The sequence below is a fragment of the Tribolium castaneum genome, chromosome 3 (assembly GCF_031307605.1).
Source record: "Tribolium castaneum strain GA2 chromosome 3, icTriCast1.1, whole genome shotgun sequence".
NCBI classification, from domain to species: Eukaryota; Metazoa; Arthropoda; class Insecta; order Coleoptera; family Tenebrionidae; genus Tribolium; species Tribolium castaneum.
This window is the reverse complement of record NC_087396.1, coordinates 8968192-8982397: the sequence shown is the minus strand read 5'-3', so window position 1 is coordinate 8982397 and position 14206 is coordinate 8968192.

Below are 14206 nucleotides of genomic sequence, written 5' to 3'. Positions count from 1 at the left end.
CAGTGCTCTAGATTCAAATTTAGATTCTAATATTCTAAACGGACGACAATTTGAAAAAAAATTGTCACACATATACAGGGTGCTCAAAAACTGGCGCACCAACTCAGTGGTACGTTATTGAGAAGCAAGTGCAGATTACGGGAAAAATGTTGAAAAAATTCCTAAAGTCATATTTCAAAAAATCTGGAGCTACAAACTTATTGTGTAAACTTCTTTAGTTTTCATTATTTTTTTATGTTTTTGTTTCATACCAGGTAATCGTTCCGTAACAAAACAATGAATAATTATTTTTAAATTTACTATCACATTTTAGCAGTTTTTTTAATTTAAAAAAATTAAAATTCATCAAAAAAATCACAATGTGTAGATGTGCCAACACTGGGAATTATTTCCTAGGAAACCGTTTCAAAAGTAATTTATTTTATTGTTGCTCAAATTCTATTGCGATCATGACTGTTAGACAACGTTGCCACATATCATTTACCTAAAATTAGTTATTTATCAATAACTTTGCAACAAAGAATTTCTTTACTATTTTTACCTTTATATGTAACCAGTTCTCTACCACACACCATTGAGTTGGTGCGCCAGTTTTTGAGCACGCTGTAGGTGCAAAATTTATATTTTGCAATATAAGACATAGCTGTTGACCATAATAAACGGATTTTTGGCCATCAATCCCCCTGTGAGCTTAAGATTAGCTGATTAACTGAGAATTTTTACCTTGTTGAAAAATAACATATGACCTTTAAGGGTAATGTTAACCGCCTGGCGAAATTACAACGCACCATCAACTGGTGACTGATAAGAGTCTCGATCGAGCAGTCAAAGTGTGCGGACCTGTCCAAGCCTTTACCTGTTCAGATTAGCGACAACCCTTTGCGACTTGCACTTGTGCTAGTTGTGCGCTCCACCTTGCGTAAAAAATCGTTTTTCTCAAAACGAACCAAACCATTTTCAAAGTGAGGTCCAGGCCAAAACTCCCTCACAAAACTGTGCCTACAAAGCGCACTTTTGATGCCATCGGGGATCGGACGAAAATCCGAAAACCGAAAAGAGTTCCGCTCATCAGAATACCGCCTCCGGCGGAATTGACCCCAACCGATACCAGCGACGCCCAAGCCAACCGCATCGGAACCGGAAATGGTGAATTCCAAAGACCTGTTCCAATCGCCTCCGTCGAAGAAGATGGCTAGGACACCACCTCCAAGCCCAGGTAAGTCGAAGATAAGGATCAAAAATAGATTTGATCCATTGCAGGTGGAATAAATGGAAATCGGGACACCCGGAGCAGCAGAACAGTCCGCCGGTCACTCCCAGGACACCACGGAGTCACAACCAAGAAAAACCCCCCAGAAAAACCCCCACCGCCGATTGTCATTCACGGCAAAGCGAAAGATCATGCAGCACTTCTTCAGTTCTGCAAGAAACAAGCTGGTGAAAATTTCACCATCAAGTACACCCGGGAAAGGACAATCATCTCCACAAAAACCAAGAAAGAATACAATTCCATCAAGGAGAAGATGGAACAAGACGAACTGGAGTACCACACGTACACCACCAGAGAGGAGAAAACCCACGCGTTCGTGCTCCACGGCCTGGACAAGGGGCCTGAAATTCCTGAACTCGTGGCTGAGATGAAGGAGAAGGGTGTTGATCTCATCAACATGTATGAGATGAAAAACACCCAAAGGCCCCTGTTCCTCGTCATCACGGGGAAATACGAGACGCTGAACAGCATCTCCAAGAAATGCCCGGCACTAAGCCACATCCGTGTGAGCTTCCACCGGTATATCAAGAAAACGCGCATCACGCAGTGCCACAGATGCCAAGAATGGGGCCATGCGACAAGCAACTGTCGCGTGAAACCAAAATGCCTGAAATGTGCCGAGGGACATTGGACAAGAGATTGCGAAATCGGCGAAGACGCCACACCAAAATGTGCGAACTGCGGAGGCCCCCACACCGCAAACAATCTCAATTGCCCCGTTTATCAAAAGCGGGTGCAATACATCAATGAGAGAGTCGCACATGAAGACGACAAAGCGGACCGCAAACCCGCTACATTCCAGCCCCGGCCCCCAAAACCAACGCCTGGACGAGGGCCCCCACGATGCAACCGCAACCTGTGCCCCCCACGGCTGCATTACACTGGCCAGCGCTGAGCCAGCGCTACCCCCATCAACAACAGGAGCCCCCGAGAGCACCACAGCCCCCGAGAGCACCACAGCCCCAGAAGCCCCCCAAACCCCAACGAACGATGACAACGGCCGAGACCCTCGCGCAGCTCTCACAGGCGTGCAAAAGATTAGATCAGTTAGTTGACTTATCTAAATTGCTCAAGGCGGTAGTTGATCTCACCACCCTGCTGGAAGGGTGCACAGATCCTACCTCCAAATTTATGACAGTTTTCGAATTCACCCAAAATCTTCACACTTATGGATTTTAAAGCCATTTGTGTAATTTGGAATGCTAATAGTGTCAAACAAAAAATTGACGAATTAATTGCTTTTTTACATTCTAACAACGTACACATTTTGGCCATCAGCGAAACTAAATTAACACCTAACGATAGATTTTATATTCAAAATACAACATAATAAGGCAGGACCGAGTAGACGGTACTAATGCGGCGGGAGGTGTCGCGATTTTAGTCAAAAAAGGTATTTCATTTTCAAAATTAACGTTACCACGAACCACAATAGAAGCCGTCGGAATTAAATTAGCTAATCAAATTCATTTTATTGCAATTTATAACCGCCCGTATTATAACATTTCACAACGCGATTTAGAAAACCTAAATAATATCGGTAATAAAGTAATTATAGCTGGGGATTTCAATGCGACTCACAATACCAGGGGATGCCATCGAAATAATACAAGCGGAAATACCATATATAATCTTAGCGTTAGTAACAATATCATCATAAACCACCCGCGGTCACCTACTCACTTTCCGTCGAACAATTCTACCCCGACAGTAATAGACTTAATCCTTACAAAGAATTTCTTATTGGAAAACGACCCTCAGTCTCTTTCACAACTAAATTCCGACCATAATCCGGTAATTTTCGAAATTTCTAATCTCCCTAAATATAATGATAACCGACAAATAACTTCCTTTAAAAATACCAACTGGCATAACTTTCGTAAAGATTTAGATAATAAAATCCAAATTAATCATAATATTTTAACCACTGAACAATTAGAACACGAAATAAATAAGTTTACAAAATCAATTCAAAAAATTAGGAAAAAACATTCAATCACGCGAATAGTCACTTCCTTAAGAAAAGACAAAATACCGGATAACATTGTTAATATAATTAAAACTCGTAATCGCGCTAAGAAACGAATGCAAGTCACCGGTGACACAACAATTAAACCCCAAATTACTGCATTAAATAGTCAAATCAAGAATTTAATACGCGAACATAAAAATAACATTTGGCAAACAAAATTAGCTTCACTTAATCCTAATGATAACTCACTTTGGAAAATGACACTACAAGTTGCATACTTTTTTTAGACCTGTTTTCAGTGACAGCTGTCAATCATCGGATAGGCATCCGACCTTCGCCTCGGGGTGTCTTGTCCCTTCTCATAAAATGCAAATAATGTAAACAAACTGAATTCCACTATCGCCCACAATAGTTTCTCTTATTTCAGAGATTCAAGCAACATACAGTGAAAAATACGTTTTTTATTTTGTTAAAAAAATTTGATACTAAAGAATAATAAAATACTAGCATAGTTTTGTAAAAAATAATACACCACTACACCATTTATTTATTGGGTTTTATGTTTTAATTAACCGAGTTCTGTTCGCTATATTATGTGTCATGTGCATTTCTAATTGGATCACTTGCATTGAAAAAATATAAAATAAAAAATTAATTGGTGAAACATTATTGTTCTTTCAGAAAACAGTTTAACTTTAAAAAAGTTACTAGGAATATCTCATTAAAATGATAAAAACTTCTTTAAACCCGCTTTTTCGTCTGATAATTTTATCCAGGTAATAAATGCTGAAAAATACATTGTTGTAAAAATTTATTGTAACTATACCCAGTAATAATTATAGTACAAATAACGTATCGAGAGATTGTAAGATCCAGTCTTAGGGATATAATTTGTTTACGTTACGCCTAGTAAAATAAATGATACTTTTATAATTATGTATTATTTTAGAATTTAGGAATTATTTCTCGTTTTTTTATTAAATTTATACAATTTTTCTATAACTAGCTTGCGAAGATATAGCTGCGTTACTCTTACATTATATAAATCTTGTGTATTTCTTTAAAATATAAGTAAACATTACTAAAGATCGGGTACCTGAAACTGAAATCACATGGAAACAAAAATGTTTATTAGAAAGTTTAGAAAGTTTTTCATAAGCTCATGAGCCATAAGACTTGTATTTAGTGGAGGGTTTAGGGTGGTGGTTGGTACTTATATATAATCAAAACATATAGTTCTACAACTTCTTTACTCTTTGAGTCTTTGCAGAGTGCTGGTCACTTTCTTGCCCCACAGTGTTTTGTAATAAGTGGTAATTTTTAAACAGTGGTATTTGTAGTTTTTAATTTGTTACTTTGCAGAATATCAATTTTATCTATTTCTTTTTATTTAATTATTTGTTGCGACTGCTGGTTGGTAAGTGTATTTCCTAATTTCTTGTTATATCACTTGTAAATAGTTGAAATCTTTGTATATTTAAAATTATGGGTAATAATAGTAAACTAAGTTTTTCAAAAAAAAGAAAAAGTCGAAAACAAATAATGCGTAATTTTTGGAAAAAACAACGAAAGGGTTCTAAAACGGAATTTCCAAGTAAATCAAGTCTCGCGGAGTGTAGCTTTCAGTTAATTGAATCAAGTTCCGATGATGATGAAGTATTTGTTATTGAGAAAGATACTAGTCAAGAACAAATTTATATTCCATGCGGTAGAAGGATTGTTGACATAGGTCATTTATTTTCGGAGTTAAAAAACATAACACATGACATTTATTCTTGCAGTTTTTTCAACGTTGACATAGTACATGAAGCGCATTTTGGTTTTAAAAGTGTTTTTAAATATAAATGTAGTATGTGTGGAGTAACAGTGTAATGTACCCATTATAAATATCCCTTTAACGTTATAATTATCATTATCATTAGTAAACATCTTTCATTATCATTAGCAAACGTCTTAAATTTAATTTGTATCATCTACATCCGGCATGTTCAACTTTGTACCTAATTACTTTACTATCTCGAGTTCACTTTTATTTGTACATTCTTCCGCTTATCGCCTTTCATCCCTCTATATATAAGAAATCATTTTTATGTTATAGAGCAGTCAGAATAAGTTAGTTGTTACTGTACGACCTAATGTCAATTCCAAATTCCAAATTTTAATAAATTATAGTAGTAGTTAGAAGTAAAGTGCTGGAGTTTCTCTTTCCCATCACCGGACCATCACAAAATTGGTGTCAGAAGTGGGATCGTAATAGTGCGGTTGGAAAATTTATTTCAAATTCAATTTGAAATTTCAATCAGCAAGTTTGGGAAACTTCGATTTGGGCTATCGTCCATCATCCAGTGGTGCAACATCCAGGTCTTCAAGGTTCGTGTATTCGTGCTACCTGCTGCATCGTCGCTACCATAGGTGACAAACGGCGATATTCAACCCCAGACGTGAAAGTTTTCGAAAATCGTGTGGTCCAGTGTAACATAATGGGATTCCAGCAGTTATCTTCCCTTGTGTAAGTGAATTTATTTGTTTGATGCCAACAACGAGATCTATGTCAAAACACAAAAAGGAAGCTACGACGAATTTAGAAGGAGCTACCGCGTCTAATCCACATTCAATCGGTTCAGAAGAAACTAACACGATTGATTCCGTTACGCCCAATTCGGATCAAAGTAGCCTCAATAATTTAAGTATTCAATCATCTAGTAATTTAATTAACCCTAACTTAAATCTCACCAACATGTCGATTTCACTAGAGTTAGCAGAAAAAATGTTAATTAAGTTTGATGGAACCAAATCAATGTTGTTCGAATTTATAGATAATTGTGATCAAGCTCATAATCTTGTTGGAGTTGCAAATCAACCACTTTTACTTTCAATTATTAAAACCAAATTAACGCATAACGCGAGAACTTTAACACGTAATAGAGAATTTGCAAATTGGAAACAATTAAAGAAACATTTACTAGATTTGTATTCAGATAAACGTACAGTTGGTCAATGGTAATTGGAGTTAAATTCCTGTCGGCAAAATCACAATGAAAGTGTCGTTTCTTTTTCAAATCGTGTAGAAACATGCTACGTAAAATTAATAAATTCGTTAAGTGACAATTTAACTGAAGAAGTACGCAACGGAAACATTGATTTACTGCAAAATGAAGCTTTGAACGTTTTTATCACGGGATTAAATAAAGATTTGTCAATTTTAGTTAAAGCTCAAAAACCGGATACATTAGAAAAAGCAATCTCGATCGCGATTAACGAGGAACAGGAACTTAAATCCAAATACGAAATTCATAAATATCAAAACGTAAATAATAATTCGTCAAGTAGATTTTGTAATTATTGTAACAAATCGGGTCATAATTCATTTAATTGTCGGAACAAAAATCAACAACACAACCAGAACAAAAATTTTAATAATGTGCACCGAATTCAGAATCACACACATATCAATTCTCCAAGTACCAGTAATTCCTCAAAAATTAATCGTAACAATTTCCATAATAATAATTCTTCCTCTAAAATCCAGCCAAGATCTAACAATGATTTTCAAAGAAAATTCTGTAATTACTGCAAGAACAATGGTCATTTAATTAACGAGTGTCGTAAATTACAATATAACCAGTCGCGAAAGGAACAAAATAATAATTCCCGCATTAGATCTTCATCACAGTCCCTACAAAATTCAAACGGCAGTAATTTAAACTGCCCGGGCTCTTCGACGTTGGCGGAGAACTCGAGGACTGCCCACCAAATTTCCGCCGAATTGCAACATTAAACATTGCTGCTGTAACAAGTTATATTCCATTAAATATTGCTCAATTAAAAAATCATCCAGGTAAATTCCTTTTAGATACCGGTGCTGACATTTCGCTTGTAAAAATTTCTCATCTTAAAGATCAAACTCATTGTTATGAAGACAATCTTATCACTCTGAAGGGTATTGATATAAACGTGACTCAGCATACGAAAACATTGTGCTATACTTATTTAGATTTCTATATCGGCAATCAGAAATTTACACATATTTTTCATGCAGTTCCCGATAATTTTCCGATTCCTTTCGACGGTCTTTTAGGTCACGACTTTTTAAAATCGTTCAACTGCCTAATTGATTATCAAAATGATAAACTATTTATAAATGATAAACATCTAGATATATTCCATTTAGAATATCCCATACGTGCGCAAATTCAACGCGATTACAAATCAAAATTTTCACAATCTAATTCTAATCCTCCATTAAGTCAGAACATTCCTGCTTACAATGAAAAATTTTCTTCAAATAAAATAAAAAACAATCAAACTGATTCAAATGTAAAATTTCAACTAGCTCCTAGAACAGAAACAATTGTAAAAATTAAAGCCATAAACGGAGAAATAAAAGAAGGCATTTGTCCAAATATTGATATACTTGAAGGCGTTTATCTCTGTCCAAGTTTTGTAAAGGTTGACAAAGATAGCAACATAATAACCTCAATTTTAAACACTACCGAAAAAATCGTTAATATTAAAAATATCGAAGTCACATTAGATCCAATCGATTATAGTGAAAATAGTGCGAATATTTCCTCATTACGTACGAGTACCTCTGATAATAATTTCAAATCAGAACGTTTAGAAAAAATTTCAAATTTATTACGAACTGATCATCTAAATTCAGAAGAAAAACAATCTTTACTACAAATTTGTCATGAATTTAATCATATCTTTTATATCGATGGTGACAAACTAACATTTACAGATACAATCGCGCATAATATTCCTACATCATCGAAAGTACCAATTAACGCTAAAACATACCGATTTCCAGAAGTTCATAAAGAAGAAGTCAATAAGCAAATTAATCAAATGCTCGATGAAAATATTATCGAACCATCTAATTCACCATGGAATTCTCCTATATGGGTTGTACCTAAAAAATCAGACTCTTCCGGAATGAAAAAATGGCGAATAGTTGTCGATTATCGTAAGCTCAATGATATAACTGTCGGTGACTCATATCCGCTTCCTAATATCTCTGAAATTTTGGACCAGTTAGGACATTCAAAATATTTTTCAACAATAGATCTAACATCAGGTTTTCATCAGATAAAAATGTCTACAGAAGATGCTCCTAAAACTGCTTTTTCTACTCACACAGGTCACTATCAATTTAATCGTATGCCATTTGGATTAAAAAATGCACCAGCGACATTTCAACGATTAATGAATAATGTTTTATCTGGAATTCAAAATAACCGTTGTTTTGTTTATTTAGATGACATAGTAATTCATGCAGATACTTTAGAAAATCATAATAAAAGATTAAGAGAGGTATTTCAAAGACTATCAGAACACAATTTAAAAATTCAACCAAACAAATGCGAATTTCTACGTCACGAAGTAATGTATTTAGGACATAAAATCACTGATCAAGGTGTTAAACCTGATCCCAATAAAGTTAAAGCTATTTCAGAGTATCCTATTCTAAAATCACAAAAGCATGTCAAAACATTCCTTGGATTAATCGGATATTACAGAAGGTTTATTCCAAATTTTTCTTTTTTAACACAACCGTTAACCAAATTATTAAGAAAAAACGCAGAATTTATTTGGACTAGTGAACAACAACGCGCATTTGAAAATTTAAAATCAATATTAACCAATGAACCTTTATTGCAGTATCCAGATTTTACACAAACATTTTATTTGACAACGGACGCAAGTAATTTTGCTATCGGGTCAGTTTTGTCGCAAGGTGAACCTCCTAATGATTTACCAATAGCTTACGCTAGTAGAACTTTGAATAGGGCCGAATCAAACTATTCAACGACGGAAAAAGAACTTCTTGCTATTGTTTGGAGTGTAAAACATTTTCGACCGTACCTATATGGTAGAAAATTTAAAATCATAACTGATCATCGTCCATTAACGTGGTTATTTAATGTGAAAGATCCGGGTTCTAGATTAATACGTTGGCGACTAGCATTAGAGGAGTATGATTACGAAATTCTCTATAAACCAGGTAAATTAAATAAAAATGCAGATGCCCTCAGCCGAATTCCTCTAGATAATCTGTGTGTCAATCATTTCCGAACTGAGGACGACGATGAATCATATGCGAATTTCTTAAAAAAAATAAGAACAACTCTTATCACCAATGATAATATTGAAGAAGTTAATGGTAATATTATCGACTCAACCGATAACATCTGTTTATGCATTTCAAAGGATCTCGAATGTAAGGAATTAGTCCAAATACAAATAAAAGAGAAATTTACTAACAGCTATCAAATGTTACAAACAGAAACTTTAAACGTCAACGAAGTAATCAAAATACCAATAAATTCAGCAAATAACAAAAATATTTACTATATGATAACAAAAGAACATTATTGGGAATCTATATCATACGAAGATTTGTTTAATATTTTACAAAAATTAAAAAACCGATTAATTGCTGATAACGTAAAATCCATAAGCTTACCTAAATTAAACTCTTCCTTTGATAAACTCCATTTTCACAAAATTCGTTCAATGATAAGATACATTTTTAGAAAAACTAACATTAAAATTTACATACTTTCAAATGAAATCGTAATTCCGAACACTCAAGAAGAAATTAAGAAGATTTTAACGGAATATCATTCAAATCCTTGTGCTGGACATTCGGGCTTTCATAGAACCTATAATCGAATCAAACAATATTATAAATGGCCACGAATGAAATCTGATATCAAGAATTTTATAAAAACGTGTGAGCCATGTCAAAAAAATAAATTGGTTCGAAAGAAAAGTAAAGAACCAATGGTGATTACAACAACAAGTGAAACTCCTTTTGAACGCATATTTTTGGACATAGTAGGACCGCTACCGTTATCAGAAAATGGTAATAAATTTATTTTGACATTGCAGGATGATCTTTCTAAATATTCTCAAGCTTATGCAATTCCAAATCATGAAGCAGGAACAATTGCTAAAAAATTAGTTCACGACTTTATTTGCAAACACGGTATACCTTCAACAATTGTAACTGATCAAGGAAAAGATTTTACCTCAAATTTATTAAAACAAATTGCAAAACTGTTTAAAATTAAACAGATAAATTGTACGGCATACCATCCCCAATCTAATGGTGCATTGGAAAGAAGTCATCACACTTTAGCTGATTATTTAAAACACTACATTAGAGAAAACCAAACAGACTGGGATGAATGGTTAGATTTTGCAATGTTTTCCTACAACACAACAGTTCATACTTCAACCAAATATACACCTTTTGAATTAATTTTCGGAACTAAAGCAAATTTGCCTACAAGCATAACAAAATCTCCTGAATTTAAGTACACTTACGATGACTACATGGATAACTTAACTTTAAAACTGCAAAAATCTCACGAAATTGCGAGAAAGCACACCTTAGATTCAAAAGAACAATCTAAAAAATATTATGATAAGAACTGTCAAAACCAAAATTTTAAAATTGGTGACAAAGTATTTCTATTAAACGAACAATCAAAATTAAATAGGTCAAGGAAACTTTCTCCAAATTATTCAGGTCCTTATGAAATTACAGAAATTAATTCACCAGTAAATTACACTATTTTGATTAAAAATAAAAAACATAAAGTTCATAGTAATAAATTAAAACTTGCTTATATTTAAGGCATTTTTATACTATTTTTACTTATCAATTTTTTATCACTAATTTTCCTTTATTATTCCAGGCGACTCATTCTGTCTATCAGCTTATTAGCAACACTTGAATACGCACAAATCACCGATCAACAACAGTACACCGTAACACCGATTAACCATTTCTCTGGTATATATTTTGAACACATAAATAATGTGAAATTTCAAGAGACACATTGGCAAATAGTATCCTACCTCGATATAAGTTCATTAGAAGATAAGTTATCGTTCATTGATCATGCTTATAATCAAATTTTGCATCTTTGCCAAAGTAATCAACATTCATTAATGGCGTTATGTCAATCATCGTTAAAACTATTAAAACATATAGTACCTTATTTGCATAAATCAGAAGTAGATCTCAAAAATCTTATTAATAATAAGAGAACTAAACGCGCTTGGTTAAATATCGTTGGCGATGCTCTAAAAACTGCTTTTGGTACACTTGATGAAGCAGATGCTAAATATTATAATGGAATTATAAATCAGATAAACAAAAACGAATATAATTTAGGCAAACTTTTAAAACAACAAATAATGGTAGTAAATTCGACAATAGCGAACTTTAACAATACCATCACAGATTTGAATAAGAACTCCAAAATTTTTGAAGAAAATCTTATACAAATAAGTAACTATTCCCGTAAAATAAACAATAGGTATCTTGCATTAGAATTAAAACAAAATTTAGACGAACACTTTTCTTTATTAAATCTAGTTATTACAACATTACAAAACGAAATAACGACCGTTATGGACACGATTTTACTTTCTAGATCAAACATTTTACACCTTTATGTCATAACACCATTTCAATTGATCGAAGAATTGAGTAAAACAATTCCACATTTACCTAGTTCATCTACGTATCCTTTACCAGTTAGCCGCGAAAATGCACACAAATATTTAGAATTACTCACAATCAAATGTTTCTTCACCGACAACAGAATTGGCTATGTTCTATCAATACCTCTTGTAAATCGAAATCAATTTAATCTTTATAAATTAATTCCATTACCGGTTTTAGACAACTCAACCTCTTATTATAAATTTATTTTACCGTCATTCAATTATCTAGCAATCTCCGAAAACCATAATTTGTATTTAGGTTTAAATGAGTTAACTAATTGTCAAAATTTAGATGAATCAACTTTTATTTGTGTAACTTCGGAACCTTTCTACTATACAAATTCTAGACCTATATGTGAAACCGAACTTTTAAAATCTCCTCTCAATATCCCAATAAATTGCAACATAAGAATTATAACCTCTCGCTTAGAAATTTGGCATAAATTGGATAAACCGAATACATGGATTTATATTTTACCCAAAAGAACTGATATCACCTTAAATTGCTTTCAAATGTCACACATAACCCTTTTCTTAGAAAATACTGGAATTTTAAAAATTAACTCAAATTGTAAATTATACACAAGTTCCGCAACTTTCTTAACCGATAAAACAATTCGTAATAGTACACACAATGCTGTTGTACCTCAGTTAAAATTAAATGACGATTGTTGCATTAATTTAACTAAAACAAAAAATTTTTCTTTAAATCTATTACCTATAACACCTACTAATCTTCACATCGACACATTAAAAGAAGCAAGCCATAAATTACAAGATATTGCCAAATCAACAGACGAATTATTATTAAATAAAGATTTAACTTTCTTCCAGGATACTAGTTATACTAATCATATTTTTCTTTTGATTTTCGTAATTTTCATAATATTCTCATTATATTCGCTGTCTAAATATTGTAAGAAACGTCACTCAAATCACTCGATATTTAATCTATGTAAAAAATCATCATCAGCTCCATCTTATAATGTAAAATATGATAGTTCAGCAGGCTCACATTCAGAATCTCATTCATCAGCAGTAGATATAAGTCCGGTTGCGCCAAATACATCGTCATCACTACCAAAATTAAGAACCGATAAATCGTATTCTTAATTTTCTTTTACGGAGGGAGGTGTAATGTACCCATTATAAATATCCCTTTAACGTTATAATTATCATTATCATTAGTAAACATCTTTCATTATCATTAGCAAACGTCTTAAATTTAATTTGTATCATCTACATCCGGCATGTTCAACTTTGTACCTAATTACTTTACTATCTCGAGTTCACTTTTATTTGTACATTCTTCCGCTTATCGCCTTTCATCCCTCTATATATAAGAAATCATTTTTATGTTATAGAGCAGTCAGAATAAGTTAGTTGTTACTGTACGACCTAATGTCAATTCCAAATTCCAAATTTTAATAAATTATAGTAGTAGTTAGAAGTAAAGTGCTGGAGTTTCTCTTTCCCATCACCGGACCATCACAACAGGGACTTTTAGTACAGAAAAAGCAGATAATAACATAAATGAAGCAGCTGTCTGTGGCACAGTAGCAATACGTGCTGGTTATTCTCAACTAACAGAATTTTGCGCAGCTTTGAACATTCCACAACTTAAAAAAAACATATATTAAAACCGAAGGAAAAATTTTACATATCGCGGAAAACGTTGCTCTAGACGAAATGTTAGCAGCCGGTCAAAAAGAGCGTGCGTTGGCAATCGAAGCCGGTGAGATTGATAAAGATGGAGTACCTTACATTACAGTTGTGGTAGATGGTGCGTGGTCTAAACGTTCCTACAAATCAAATTACAACGCATCTTCTGGTGTTGCAACAAAAGTCGGTGCAAGGACTAAAAAAATTTTATACGTGGAAGTTAAAAATAAAAATTGTAAAAAATGTATGTATTATAAGAAAAAAAAAAACAAACGACGCCCCCTCATAAATGTTTTAAAAATTGGAAAAACACTTCAACTTCAATGGAAGCAGCAATTATTTTGGATGGATTTAAAAAATCAGTAGACATGCATAACGTAAGATTTAAAAACCTCATAGGAGATGGTGATAGTAGCGTCTACAAAAAAATTCGTAATGCAAGACCATACGGGCCTAATTATTTTATTAAAAAAATTGAATGCCGAAATCATATACTACGAAATTTTTGTACTAAAATTAGAGAAATCACTAAAACTCCTCGTTCTGACATAAATATAAAAACTTTTTTGCGCAACAATTATTTGAAATTTAGAACCGCAATTGTTTTAGCGATAAAATACAGAAAAAACGAAAACTGTACTTTCGATCAAAAAGCAGAAAACCTGAAAAATGATATTTTAAATGGACCTGCACATATTTTTGGTAATCATTCAAAGTGCGCTACGTATTTTTGTAAAACAGTTGGTCAAATAACAAATGCAGTTGCATATTCTGAC